Source organism: Megalopta genalis, chromosome 2, assembly GCF_051020955.1.
Source record: "Megalopta genalis isolate 19385.01 chromosome 2, iyMegGena1_principal, whole genome shotgun sequence".
Taxonomy (NCBI): Eukaryota; Metazoa; Arthropoda; class Insecta; order Hymenoptera; family Halictidae; genus Megalopta; species Megalopta genalis.
In genome coordinates, this window is record NC_135014.1 from 34,107,709 (window position 1) to 34,123,542 (window position 15,834).

Sequence of the window (15,834 nt, forward strand, 5' to 3'; positions counted from 1 at the left end):
CGTTTATCTTCTTAGGTAGAACGTGTCTAATTCCTTGAACTCGTCGGAAGCATGAAATTGTACTCGAATCCGAAGACTGTTCGAGCGTCGATGAGATATCACAGTTCGCGAAGGGAGCCGAGTAACAGTTTACAAACGTAACAGCGGGATTTCAAGTTGTGGAAAGAAAGTGCGCAAAGATCGACGAGCAAAGTGCTGGTACGTTCGTGAAGTTTGAATCCCCCCGGTGACAAAACTTGCCGAACACAAATCTAAAACAGTTTACCATAACAGACGCATTAAACGCAAGGGGTTTTCGAGTACATGGCCGCGAAGGAACTAAGCCGAAGATGTCGGGAAACAGGAGCGTCGTCTAAAGCTAGAAAGCGTCGTGGAAAACCATAAAACACCGCTCCAGATGCCAGAATTCCCACGTACAGAGTTAGAGTTTTTCATTAAACGAACAAGATGTGAACTCTTGGCTGGTGGCTCTAGAACCTAGACTACGGCAGCAGGGCGTGGGTGGATTCATGACGCCAAAAGTGGCGCTGAAAGCCGGCGGCTCCTGAAGCCCAAGCTCTCAAGAGAAGTAGACCTTGACCCGTTCCAGCGGCAGAAATTTTTCTGCTAAATGGATTATAGAGAGCCCATCGCATCGGCGCGTAACAGCACTGGCCTGGCAGTCAATTAACCCTTAATTACTATCGCCGCCACTAATTACTTATTCATCTGTGCTGATAACGTATGCTGCTCGACGAAATTTTAGCACGGAGAAATTTCGATAAAAATTGGCCGACTTTGACTGACGGACAACTCTGCGGAAAATCATCGATTTTTCAAATTATAGGTTGAAACTTCTACTTTAAGATAACGTTCCTGAATTTCAAGTTTGATACACACCCACTACTGTAACCCATTAAATATGATACCATGTTTGTTATATCGAAAGTTTCCAAGTTCGACGAAATACACAGACTTGGCGAAACTTTTATCGGTGATGCCGCTTGCAGCGGAATATAGTTCGATCCTTCCCCTTTAATTTAAAGAAAAAGGAACGTAGCAATTAGAACGTGTAATTAAAATTTGCAATGAAAATTGCAACAACAATGAAAGTATGAACATCGGATCTCTAGAATTTATTATTAAATAATTTCATAATGATAAATGTTGATTTACTTCCAAATGTATTCGTATTTTAGTAAATAATTATTGTTCTTCAGAAACACTACAAAATTCATATAAATATTTCGAAGAATAGAAGTAGGTTTCGGGAGATCACCCCCCTTGCCTCTCCGCCGAAACGACGGACTTCTTCCGAGCAAGAGACGGTACTTTCGATCCGTATAAAAAACAACTCGGCGCGATCTTGTCATCGGCGATGATCACAATTTATAGTAGTGTTCCATGCGAGAGTCGACGGGCGCTTCTTTTAGCACCAGCAGCCGTTTAATTCCGACAGAAGTTTCGCCGCGACACGCATAATTTCACGGCTCGCGGACACGTTGGGGTCCGTCGAATCTCCACCCCCGTCGCATTATCCTCCCAGTGAATCCTGACCCCCGTCTCGTTCGCTACACTTTATGGCCTTTCGCTCGCGAACTTCCCATGCGTTCGCTAGAGCTGCGCGCGTAAAGACCCCGAGTATCGATCTCGCCGGGTATCGGCGAGATTCGAGACAGATATCCGATTTCAAGACACCCTGTTAGCTTCCGGAAAGACCGTGGAGGAATCGCGACGGCTGCTTTTTCCCCGGAACTCGATGCGCCGGAATTGTTTCGCGAACCCAGCGACGGGCAAACGTCTAATTTCATCGGTGAAGCTCGCCCGTCCTTTCGATTGCGTCCATTGTTCGGAAAAGATAACTCGGCGAGACAGCGTGCCAGATTATTTCGAGACGATATGAAATTTCCATCGGATCTGCTGGAAATGCCCAACTGTAAGCAAGCCCAGTGTTACCAAATTGATTCATTTGAAATAATCCGCGGGAAGGAACTTTGAAACTTTTTTATCAGTGAATATAGCTATTGTAATCATATTATTGTTATTATTTTATTAATACTATTATTATTATTATTATCGTGTTGAATTTTTATAGAGAAATTCAAATGACATTTAGCCCACTTTTCATTTATACTAGGATGCTAAATAAATAAAAGGGAAATTAGGGGTGGTTTTCTTGCGAGTGGTCGAAAGGTCACCTTATTTTTCCCAAAAGAATTGACCAAAATGCAATTTTTGAACTATAGCAGTAAAAAGCTGCTACAATACATATGTTGTGTATAATTTTATACTCATGAAATTTTATTACATTAATATTAAGTTTATAAATTACTTATGACATTTTATTACATTAATGTTATATCTGCATTTTTGATAACACATGGAGCGCTGGTTTCTACAAAAATTTGCAAATTTTCACGAATTTGTGAATCGTCGACAGCTGTTTGGACGCGCAATTGTGCGCAATCGTGCCATCGTCGGTCCGGAAAAAAGCAGTCGGTTAGGTCCGTGTTTCGTCACGGCCATGCACGTTTTTCGGGGACCTTCTAATATTTCATAATGGCCCGCCGCTACACCCCCGTTCCCTGCGTCGCGCCTTTCGAAATAGAAATCTGGCTGCCGGCGTGATATTAAATTCGCGGTTTTCGGAGGAACCCGGGCGCATCGGAAATTGCACTCGGCGAGATCGCTGAAGTTTGATATCCGCTCCGATTCGTGGACAACGCCGTGCGACGGATGAAAGTTTAACGTAAGGCGGTTTTGCGGTCGGATTTTCCGAGGCGAAGAAATTTGCTAGGTTCTCGAAAATATTACGAGCAAACGCGGCGAAGCATGCGCGTTTTGTTCGAAGCTTTTCGCTTCGGTTTTCGGAACCGATCGGGGCGACGCGAGCGTTCGGATGGTGGAACAATTAGTTTGTTGACTCTGAATCGATTTGTTTGCATGGATATATGCGTTTGAATATACGTATTTGGTATACATATAGGGTGTCCATTTCTGAGCCTGTTGCCTTTCAATTTCGCGCCAAATAATATGCGGCAATCTAGTGCAACAAATTTAAATGGCGCGATCCAAAAGTTCTGATCCCTAGTATTAATTGCTGCGTCAACTTTCGGGGATTTCGTAGACCGTAATCAAATTTAATGAACTCAATCTACCGGAACTAAAATTAACGTTGCAATCTCATTAGCAAAGTGTGGACGCAGCAGTCGAATAATTAACGCTAGAACTGCCAAACCATTCAAGTTGCGACTTCTTTTACGGTTTTCAATATTAAAAAAAACATTTGCAGGAGATATTTTTAGGTATCGTCGCATATAATATAAATTGTACGAGGTTTAAATAAATCCAGTTTTGCCATTGTCATAAAACAATGTGCATTGGTCGCGTGCATTTAGTATCGTTAAAGCAGCAGCCATAGAGAAGTATGAAAGACGCGCGCAAGCAAGTGTAACGTACACCGGATAGATGAAAGTTATAATTAACGAAGCGTGAGTGCAAGGGACACCGTATAAAATCGCCGGTGCATCAAATTTTTAACGATTAATCATTTTCGCGCAGGTTCCCATCGTTAATAACCACTTAATCATGGCGGACATGGCGTTAATGCACTCGCGCCATATTTTCGTAATACAATCGAGAAGCGGACGGACCTGGGCGCAGCATACTATGATACTACGAAAACGCGCGGAGATAGTTTTCCACGTGAACCATCGTTTTACGGGGGGGAGGGGGGGGGGGGACTATTGTTCCGACGGGAACCGCTCCGGATCGAGTTTCTAATTTCTGGAACGCCTCGAAGTAATTTGTTGTTCCGTCGAACGAAATTAGCCAAGCAATATACGTTTTCTAAGTTTGTACAGGCCCTAGGGAATTAGTATCGGATAGTTTTGGCAATGGATCAATTTTCATCTCGGCCGGACCACTGAAAACGACCGTTTCGGCTGCGTACTATCGCCATCGCAGAGCTAATACCAGAATTTCCATAACTGTTGGACGATGTTATCGTAACTATGCGTGTAACTATATGGAACAGAAGCGGTTTCGTCCGACAACTATAGAAACCCGTTCGACCATGGAGCCGGCACAAAGTAGACGCGCGCTCAGTTTTACCCTGTATAAATCATCCGCAAACAGAACGCCATCTCGCTTCAAGGGATTCTGCTCCGCGGAAATTCACCCTCCCGGAACATATTCGATCGTCGGTTCGTAGCAAGTATCAATTATCAACCTTAGACTTGCACGGAAACTTTGTTGCGAACAGCTACCCCACCGGCCCCTCGATTATCTGCGTTCCTCGTTATTGTACCTTCGTACGCAAAATTAGATCCTTGCTGTCTCTTTCTTTTTCCAATTACTGCGTCGGGATGAGAACAATATACGCGCATGTTCTTAAATTCTTACAACGCCTTCGTTCTTCGGAATTTCATTTAGCCATTTTCTTTTCTTTTTTTTATAAATGCACAAAATCCGTGATCTATTACGTCAAAGAACGACCGGAGAATAATCCTTGATTTTTTCTTTTACGATTTCTGACATCATAATAACGATTACTCGAGCTTCGTAAATTTGTTACGAGAGCCGTTCGTGCATGATCTATAACATTTGTTTCGAAGTTCCGCGTGCACGGCGCGAACTTCAACGGCGATCACACTGCATTAACCCTGTATCGATCGCCGGTGTTCTAGAATTTTATCATCGGTCGCGGCCGCAGAGTATCGCCTTTGAATTTCTCGTTTCAGAAATATTTCTGCGCGCCGAGGCTTTTTCACCGCCGCAAACATTTCCGGCGTTATGCGTCGCCGCGCGCGTAACCGTCCGGCAAAATATTATTCCTATCGCGAGCCAGGATCGCGCCTCGTAAAAGGTGCCGCACGGGAAACCGAATTCACCTGAACATTATCAATTTGCCCATTGCGGAACGTAATCGCGACTTCTGCTCGCGATTAGCGTGCTCGCGCTGAGCATTCGTGATTTCGTAATTGTTCTACTCTTGATCTCGTAACCCTGAACCTCTTTTTTCAAGCGAAATAACTTCTCCAAAATTGGAACGGACGATTCGAATGTAATCGGTGAGACGACAGAAGGGGCGGTTTGCTGTACAAAGCGTAGACAAATGTTTGCAAACATTGCAATTGAGTGGAATGACGAAAATAAAAATAAAAAGATCAATATTTTTATCTGAACATTCGGCTCATGGGAACGTTAAACAATTGCGGAGGGATCGCAGAATTTTGTTATTTCCAGCGAATGGAATCGAGAGCGCGAGTTACAGTAAATTCTCCCTAATTGACGCTCGGATTTTACATAAAAATGGACAATTCGAGAAGAGGAGACACGATTATTCGAGCCTTCCGGCTCGTTTTTATAGTTACCGATTGCCAATAACTATAAAAACGAGCCGCAAGGTTATCGAATTATCGTATCTAGTCTTCCAAAATTGTCCATTTTTGTACACAACCTGAGCGTTAATTAGGGTGAATTTATGAGAATATATGGGAAAAGGACGGTCGAAACTAGCAAATTTTTCAACCCCACAATAATAAATCCTAAACCCCGTGAACTACGGGCCACGGCCACGTGCAACCGAGCGAATTTACAGCCGAAACGTCTATTAAAATAATAGGGTAACGCGACGCGAATCCTCGCGGATCCGCGCGAAAAGGACACCACCCATCGGCGTGAACTTCCACGAGCGTCTTTTAGTGGGGACATTAAACCACGATTACGAGAAACGACGATCCACGAACGTTCTACCAAAGTTTCTTCCCCGCTTTAAAACCACTCGCGTAATCGATTACGATACAGTTCCGCCTTGACGATCCACGGTTTATGGATCGTCGCCATTTTTACGGAACTGCCGAAGACGTTCTCTAACTCCTTCTCGCAAGCGTGAATATATATCGAGATATTTTCGAATAATTCGAACTTTATTCCGCTCGTATTCTGCGGACTAAAGCGATTTTTAAGCTTAGTATACTTACGCCATCAATATTTTATACGCTCCGATTTATGGCCCGGTTTCGAGGAGTGAAATTTTTATTCTGTTTTTATTTTGGCGGTGCTGTAAAATATCAACAGATCGGTCCGCGGATTTCGCTCTTCCCGACGAGATCCATCCACTACGCTTCCTTGCCCATATCCTTGTAAATAATAACAGCATTTTTATTTCTTTTCTGCGATAAATAATTCTTTAGTCAACGGAGAAAGTTTGAACTCTAATTTTTGCAAAATTACGTACGAAAAGGAGAATCTGTATAGCAATGTGATAATGATAATAAAATCGACCAAACAGAAGTCTTGGTAAATTTTTATTTTGCGTAAAGATTTTGCTTTTAATGTATCATATGCAGCATAGGCACTTTTGTCATAAACACATCAAATCCGCGGTCTAATTATAACCATAAATATATCCATTATTTACGATCTACTCAAACACGACTTTTCAACCGTAGAATATTCAGCGCAGCATCCCCATAGCGCGTTCAAAATCGCGCAGAGATTAAGGTAAATCGATCGTAAATACCGCAGTTCAATAGACGCTGTCTGTGCCCGTGTACTCTAATTCGCTTCGTGCAATTATTAGAAAAACAACGGCGGTGAGAAAAAAAGCCGCGAGCGCTTCGATCAATGAACTTACAAAGCTGAAACATTGAACACCGCGGAAAAGCGTCGATATTTTGTTGACTTTCGAGTCAGCGGCGAGTGCTCCTGAATTAGTCAGCGGCGGCGTGCGTTGAAAACATGTTATTGACCGTGCGCAATAAAAACCGCGGATAAAAAATCGCCCGTTCTCCCGAGCAAATCCGATCGTGAATAATTGCGACGACTTAAGCTGAAAATGATTCGACGCGGTCGCGCGTGCACCTGCGAAATATACCGCGCCTATTGCAAATGCGCGGATCGAGAGCGGTCAAAATTATTCACATGTTGGAAATCGTGTTGCACGCGATCGCGTTGCTAAAAAAACGCGCGCGGTCTCTGCTCTCTTAAAAACGCGAGTGCACTGCTTTCGTTGTGTTCCGCTGTTCGAGCGTTTAGTTCCGGTTGAATCGTCGTGCGAAAAGTCGTGATTTACGAGACAACATTCAGAAGAAACTATACAACATTCCTGTCAGAAGTAACAAGGTGTAGACTAACATTAAACCTCTTTTATTTTATTTATAAGGTGGAGAACTCGAAACCGACATCTACATGCACAAAATATTGACTCCTGTGGATCTCTACGTTCGATCACACGCGATCATTATGCACGCGTTCCTCGTTACACAATGACAAAAATCGTGAAGACACCTTTCGTGAGAAATGATCGCGTGAATTATTGGAGCAACCGTTATAATTAAAGCTGTACAATATCCGAACAAATTGAATCTTCTCACTTTTATGAAACGGTGCGGAACAGTCAATTTTACCGTTCGATGGGTTTAGCGTTAATATTACGCAACAGTGTTCGGTTCGATTTGGAACGCCAAGTTGAAAGCCATAAGTTGCTCCGTGTCGAGTAAGTAACTTTAAAAAAGTCTCGTATAACATCGCGCTGAATTAAAATCGCGAATAAAATCGTCCAAAATTCATACGTATAATCCACATATCGAAGAATGCGCTACACAATTGCACAAGGAAAGCCAGGGGCGCTCTTTTGTTCGCCGCATTTTCTCAGCGTTTAGTTTCATTTATAAATTCTGTCCCCGGGAAACCGGTGAAATTCGCTGAAAAAAAGAGGAGATCGTCAAGGTAAACGCCGTGGATCCCCCCCCTCCCCCCGTCTCGCGGGGAAACTCGCAGGAAGGACCATAAAACACCGGACCAGTTTCGCGGCCCCGTAATTATGCGCAAATGGAGCCGCTTTGTAATTAATATTCTTTTCTTCGAACCACACCGTCGTGCGCCCGTTGTCCGGCGGCGCACAATACGCGCCCTTTCTAATGTTTTCTCCGCCGTGTGAGGCAGCCGCTTGTTTTTTCGGCGGCGGCGAAAGGAAAACGCGCGTGCACACGGTAACTGCTTTTTAATTCTGCCGGCGAGCCCGGCATCAACCTGTCCGCCGAACGAACGAGCGAACCGGCGACAAGAAACGCCGGAGAACTTTCGTTGGCGCGGCGAGAAAAACCGTTATTAACGAGATACGGTGACTGGCTGAACGTACTCTAAGTGGATTGAAAATAATGCGGAGCACTCGTTGCACCGTGTCATAAATATTAGGATGCGGAGGCTTCGATCGCGTGGTCCTGCGCCACTGGCGGCGCCGGAGATGAATGAAAATGGTGGAAATTGAATTTTCTGCGCGCTCGTACGTTTTACTTTTGTCGCGCGACACTTGATGAATGCGGGGACATATTGTTTCAAATAGAATGTTGCGGATACAGTCGAACCTCGATCACTCGACCTATTTAACTACAAAACCACTGCGCACAAGGCGGAAATTGTGTTCATTCCCTTCCGACGCGTTGTAAAAAACCATTGCAGATCGAAATAAAAGGAGAAATAATTTGCACCTTCACAGAGTTTTATGAAATAGTTCACAGAAATATGAATTTGTATTAAAATCCGTAGTCCAGTTGTAAGTCCAGTTGTAAGTACGTAGTCCCTTCGTAAATACTTTCACAAAAGTTTTATAAGAAGAGAAGGATCTACTTTCGAGAAACGTATGAAACAGCGACCATTCTACTTCAACAGCAAAATAAAAACGATTATAATCGAATCTCGATACAAAAGGATCCGCTGAATATGGCGACCGTTTGTTAATTTATTCCGCGAAAGAACGTTTCGAACGGAAATTAAACAATTTCCAAAGAGAGCAAACAAGGTGGTGAAACGAGACCGCGGTTTCAGCAGCTTGTAAGACTCGGCAAAAACCGGGAACTTGTTTAATGAACCTAAGCACGAGAGTCCATGCTCCCAGCACCGCGTGCAACGTTCTGTTACGAAAAACTTTCCAAAAAATGCTGTAAAAACGTTGCTGCAGAAACTTGTGCCATTTTGTCACTTTGCTCGCCGTACTCGAGCCACTTCTGGCGGAATATTCAAGTTTCTTTCAGGGATTATCGCTCCGATAAAAGGACATCGTGTAATAATAATTCATACAAATTTAAGACATGCACAGTAGAACTTCCATTATCCGAATTCAAAATCTAATTTCTTCTTATTATAGATAAGTTATTGATACAACAACATAAATCGAGGTTTAATCGAGGTTTATTCGAGGTCCTTCTGTAGTTTCATCGATCTTACTCGCAATAATGAAAGTAATAAAAAGTAATAAAGTAAAAACTAAGTAATAAAAATTTAAATAACAAAATCCTCGATCCAGAGTTTCATACACATTCCAAAAACTGACGGTTTACTAAAAACGTATGCACCTTTGTATATCACAGGGTCGGACGAAAAGTAATCTGATCAATGATTAACAATTCTAACTGTTATTATACATTATTATGCATTAGCTATAACAACAAACGAATTATAATCGTCAATCGTTAATCGGATTACTTTTTGCCCAACTCTGGCCCAACTATCAGTTCAAGTACACGTGTCGCGTTCGTAAAAATCTTTCACAGCCAGTTCAAAGTATAAACATCTCAGCGTGGTCCCAGCATGTTTACGCTCAGCCGACCCAAGTGATTCGTTCAGCTCGAAAAACCGGCCCGAACGAGGCCGCGACCCCCTTGTTAGCCGCGGTAATTTCTAGACATCTGTAAGGAAAATCCACGTTTCCAGGCTCTGAAGTTCGACCATCTGTTTACCAGACGCGGACACTTTCGCTCTAGACACCAGCCAACCCATCAAAACAGTGACCATCCGAATGGGATCCGGTTGCTTCGGAATGACCTGGATTTTCAAGCGTTCGCCACCTCACGGCGATTCTTCGGGTCCCAGACGGTTCCGAGAGCCAGGAGGAGCTAACCCGAGGAGTCAGCTAACCGAAGATAAATAAGGGTGACGCGGAGGGAAAAAAAAAACTCGGCTCAAATCTACTGCCACCGGGTGACAAATTGAGACTAGGAGCTGCTTCCAATTTCGGGAGATTTTACCGCCCAAAGTGTAAAGTATCTGTCGTATAGCGTTTCTTAACTAAATCGAGTGGCGAATATTAACACGAAAAATTCACACAATATCAAAGTCATTTAATTAATAACACCGAAACCAAAGGGTGAAGATTTACCATAGGAAATATTGGTTCAGCTATTTTGTATTCTACAGATCCCAGTAACATTCGATTTGTTCAATATATTACAATAAAAATGAATTTCAAAAACCTGGTTAAAAATTAGTGTCGCATTTGTGTTTATTTATATCTTGAATTTACATGAAATGAGATACGAGAAATGATACGAGAAGAAAAGATCGTTTATCTAGAAAAACGTGATTTCGAAGAAGGTAAAAGTTATCATTGGACTGCAGATTTTATGCATTTATGTATTTCTTTTTATTACAGACGTTTAGTCGTTACCAGACTGTCGATCATTCTGCGACATCCAAACTTTTGGCATTCGTCACAAATGCATTCGATTCTTTCTTTGACCCTCGCAAGGCGGTGGCTATGTCAATGTTGACCCGGAATATTTAAATCGCTCGCTTAATTACTCAACTTTCGGCTATCAACTAAAATAAATTACCATTACGTTATGAACAACAGAAAGGCTGATATGTCTGCAAGAAGCGTCTTTAAAAATATGTTTTGAAAAACTGCTGAACGACCATTTGATATTCTGCCTGCCGTTTTCCTAAATGCACAGAAATTTCCTCAGTCTAGCCATCACAACTCGCCTGATCGCGTAGAGAACGACCTAAAAAGAAGTCTCGAATCAGCTCAGCCGCGAAAGAAATCGCAGAGCAAGGGACGAACTATCCTCGGCGCCGGTAAAAATCGCGAACTTGTCGAAACTTCCGCGGGGAACTCCCTAATCAGGCCCCGTAAATGGGTCGCGGAGCGTGCGAACAAACATCCCGGGAACTCGGGCAAAAATGTTACTTTTCCGTGCGGACAATAAGCGTTTGATTAACGTGTGTCTACACGTCGAAAATCAGAGTGCTCTTCTCGTTAATTCGAGGCTCGGAGAAATCGAGGGAAACGGGAAAATCGGCGAACGAGCCGGCGAAAAAGATAGAGAGCTGTGAGAGTGCCGGCGTCGGAGGGAGACGAGGGGCGAAGTCAAAATCTCATTTCTGAATTACATCGCGCCCGTGTGCTGGAACTTCGTAGCAGAAATTGTGATTCGTTTTTCCCCGGTGGCCGAAGATGCGCGACGCCGCTGTCCACCCTCTCGTCTCGAGGGCCACGGGGACAGGCGGGGGGCCGGCAAAAAAATGGGGAAATTCGTTAAGCATATTACACACGGCTGTGGAAACTCGATTAAAAGGTTCGTGTGTGCCCGACGGTAACTCGCGTCACGGAAACTAACGTTGCAAACAGAACTTTTTCCAGATAGCCGCGTAACGAACGAACGTGGATCGGTAATTTTTCGACGTTTAGCAACGCCGCCACCAGCCCGGCCGCCGGATTGAATTTATAGCAATCGATACTACCGTTCGCAAGGTCGGTAGAATTGTTTTTTGCATCGACGCGCCGCGGATATGTTTAGCCGAATTTATTGTTCGTACGGATTCGCTTGCAGAAACTTGTTCTCTCTTTATTATTCACTGCGCCACGCGGCGCTAAAGTTTCGATTTTATTGGATATTTGGCTCTGCTGTTTCTGCTGTTGATTATTTATTTTTACCGTCCAATAATTCCGACGCTTTTTCGGCGAACGCTGGTTTCAGCCGAACTTGCGGTTTCCTGGCATCGCGTTAACACGCTAGACCAAAAAATGGACAGACTTCGCGACTGTCATTTGCAATCGTTTGCAAGTCGTTGATATTACAGAGGACTCTTTCATGGGAAATCATTTGTTATGTTATACGTGCTGCGTTGTTATATTATACAGGCTCGGTCTTATTAGGCAACGAGCGTTCGTCACTTCTCGTGCTCGTTTTTCATCTCGCCCAACGGATTAAACCGTGTACGATGAAACACACCGTAGAATCTGGGTTATTCAAACTAGTCAGAGGAAAATTGGTAGAACAATGACCTATGACTTTTAATCAACGGTTCGGATAATCGAGATTTCGTTGTAACTAACTTCTCGAGAAGGAGAGCTTTGTTCACTTTTTAGGTTAATTTTTTAATTCACGGTCGTTATTACGACTGCAAAGATACATTTACGAGGAATTCATTCAATGCATTTTTTTTCTTGCACGAACATTATAATGGAAATCGTTAAAAATCCGAATGAATATATCATCGTTAGTTTTATAAACTAATATGAAACAGCTGCTTTTAGCGCTCCTTAACACTAGATTTACGGAGCACAAAAAAACAGCTGTTTTATATTAGTTTATAGAAGTAACAATAAGACATTTATTCTGATTTTTAACAAGTGTTATTGTAACATAACTCATAAATGTATCTTTACGATATGAATAAATTAAAATATTAGTGACCCGTCATTTCGACGGGTTCCGTAAATCTAGTGTTAAATCTGGTTTCAAATGACGAACTTCTACAAGTAAAAAATTCGAGCAGCGAAGGATCGTTCTCTACGAACTGCAGCCGTTGTAATTTATTATTTCGTACGGTTTGCAATCAATTCCACCGGTCTGCGCCGTTTTCGAATAGCCAATGGTATCGCTCGAACGTAAAATATTTGTCGGCGTTCCGTACACGGCCGGGCATACATTATTTAAACAATTCCTGTTTGCCGGCCGCGTGTTCATTGAACTTGTTAGCGATCCGCGGGTTGCAAAGCGGAATAGAAAACTGCGGGAACAGAGGCTAGAAACGGCGGCGGAACAAAAGGGCAACGGGAAACGGTCCCTTGGGAGAGCCGAACTATCGAGCAAAAATCTATGAAAGGAACATGAAATACGGCGACGTTTTGATTCGTTCGCGGCTGAATAATTTCGAAAGGGACAAACAACGAAATCTGTCGCGTGTAATATGTGTATGGAAATTTCTAGCGAAAGAACCGAAAGAGCCGGTGAAAAAAAGTTCCGTCGCGCTCTGGCTGCGGACGCGGATCCCGTCCGCGTGTTTTTTCGCGATCACGATCGGCCGAATACGGTTCGGATATCGGTACTTTCGCCGCGCATTTAGAGATTCCCTTTGGCAAGACGTGTACTTTCTTTATTGACAAAAGTTCCGTCTCCGGGCCGGGCCGTCCTCGAAATCTCTCGGCCGCCATTTTTGCTTACTCGAAATCCTTTCAACTTCTAATTGGTCCTTAGAGCACTCTCGTGGAAATAATTACGCCGCAAGAAGGGGGACTTAATAACTTAATGAGCCTAGATCCGAGAATTTTTTCTTCCCCTTTCTTCGAGCAACTGTGCGCGAGTTTGCGTGGACGAAATCGGCGAAACTGAGACCGAACATAATGAATTCCCTCGTTTAGGAGGTATCGCGGGGCTGGGGCTGCTTCGGAAACTTGTCCGAGCAGTTCGATGCTCATAAGAAACAGTCCGAAAGTATCGAACGATATCTGCCTGGCGATTGCCTAATGGTTCTTTCATAATTAAGGATTGAAGGGCGTCATTGCGTTAGAAGAAAAACGGGATTTTTCAATTGATGGAAAAAATGGAGCTCTGTGTAGCAAGCACAGAACACTGAACTTGTGTCTAATTACTTGTAGAAACATTAATTATGATGATGACAGTAGAATATATTCTCTTCTGAAACCTCTTTAATGGATAATTGTTATCTTTTTACAATATCCTTCAACTTGTAAATGGCGACAGCAATAAAATAGACATATTTACAGCCAAAATTCAAAGCAAGTTTTCACAAACTGTTTACTTACTTTCCCGATTCTTTGTCAGCCTGAATATCATATTCGTTTTTATTCTGTTATTATAAAACTGTTATTGTAAATCTCCCCCCACTGTGATTGCAAAAGAAAATTTCAGAATCTGTATAAAAGTTTATCGACGATCATAGATATGCAGTACGTTCGAAATTGTTAAGAGTTCCGCAAATGAACAGAAACCCGAACTGAGAATTCCTACAATAAATTACTCCAGAACAATATCACTTTCCATTCTAATCAGACGAATTATATGGATCTAATAGCAACGTAATCTAATTTCCTCTGGGATGACGATTTTTACGATCGTACAAAGGAAAACAGTTTCAACTAAAACCTATGCATCCGATACTTGTTGTAGCAACAAGGATGGGTTTATAGAAACAGCCTAATCGCGATTAGTTCTCAGAAAATATGTCTATCATCGACTCCTTAGACTTCCTCTTCCTCTCGTTCGATAACTAGCCACTTGAAACGTTGAATTCCGGCCGTTTTGACTTAATGCTCCTTTAGACCTGTGCACTACGACCACTTACACCGTTCCGAGCATTCGTTATTCAATCGAAACGTTATTCATTTACCGTCGTCAATTAATGCCCGGCTCTCGTTAAACCGGTACATCGTTGCCAGGGAATTCGTTAACGAAGTACAACAGCAATTTTAAATATTTGATATGATTCGAGTTTCGGACAATTCGAATTTCCGCCGCGTCGATACGTCGGCGGGGGTCTCTCTTATCAATCGACATCGACAGAATTAAAAAAACCTGCGCAACAACAGCTGGGCTGTTACGACCGAGCCCGCGCCCGTAATTGATGAACGGCGAATAAATCGGAACGGCGCCGTTTCCAAACCAGTCCGGACGAACTGGTTCGCAACACGGCGTCTAAGATACCCGCGAGTTCTCTCGAACAATTTCGAAATCCGGCCCGATTCCCATCGAGAACGGTTTCCGATATTCCGGACGTTGCTCGTCTTTAAATAATCATAAAACCGATACACGCCCGACGCACGCAGTGCGATATTTCGATAATCTAGGTCGACTTCATTCTCGATGGCTATATATTTTTTTTGTTTTTCATTACGCGTTCGATTGTAATTGCTGGCATGATTTGTAATCATTTTTGATATTTTGTAATATTTGTCTGCCGTGAAGTAAAGCTTTGTAAACACAAGCAAGAAAGAACCGATCAGATCAACGACAGATTCGTGTGAACAGTGAACAAGCATCGGTAACTGAGCCGTTTATTTTGTAAGTGGCATAAGTCACTTTACCGTAATGAAAAGTGCAATCAAAAGTTCTTCGATCTCGTGTGATCACATTTTGCATCGTACAATATTCCACGTAGACAATTTCTCAATAAAAAGTATTAAAAACACACCTTGTGAACAGTGGAAAAGTTCGAATTTCAAGTTGGAAAAGTAAGTGGAAAAGTTCAAAATTCAAATGCGAACGTTCTCGCTGTGAATCAGTGTCAAAACGAGTTCTCCCTGATTTTCCTTCAGCTTGTAAACAAAAATAGACGATTTGGAAAGAGCAGATCCGATTATTCGAGCCTTGCGGCTCATTTTTATAGTTGTCGATGGTCAACAATTTTAAAAACGAGGTGCAAGGCTGGAATAATCGTATCTCCTCTTCCAAAATTGTCCATTTTTGTAAATAATCTGAGCGTCAATCGAGCCGTTTATTTTGAAAGTGGCATAAGTCACTTTACCGTAATGAAAAGTGGTGACTTTTTAATCTTTATACGAAATTATTTATACTGAAAAAAATATCAGTATCCTGAGGTAACAAATACAAGTAAATCTTCTCGTGTTAAAACCACTATCAAAATAAACGGCTCAATTAGAGAGTATTTATTGTACTCGTTTCATCTAAATGCAATACAATACTAAGAACACTACTTATTCCGGGCCACCGATATATTCCTTTCTAATCAAGGCTAATTGCGCATTTTTTAAAAACATTCGATCTCGCAGCAAAATCCTAGATCGTCGCAGAGATCAACGCGACGGTC

At 42.6% G+C, this 15,834-nt stretch overlaps 1 protein-coding gene across 3 annotated transcripts in view; it reads right to left on the minus strand.

Moving 5' to 3' along the window:
- Window positions 1-15,834, minus strand: part of sns (sticks and stones) — a 717,563-nt gene that overhangs the window by 701,206 nt on the left and 523 nt on the right. The window lies entirely within an intron of this gene.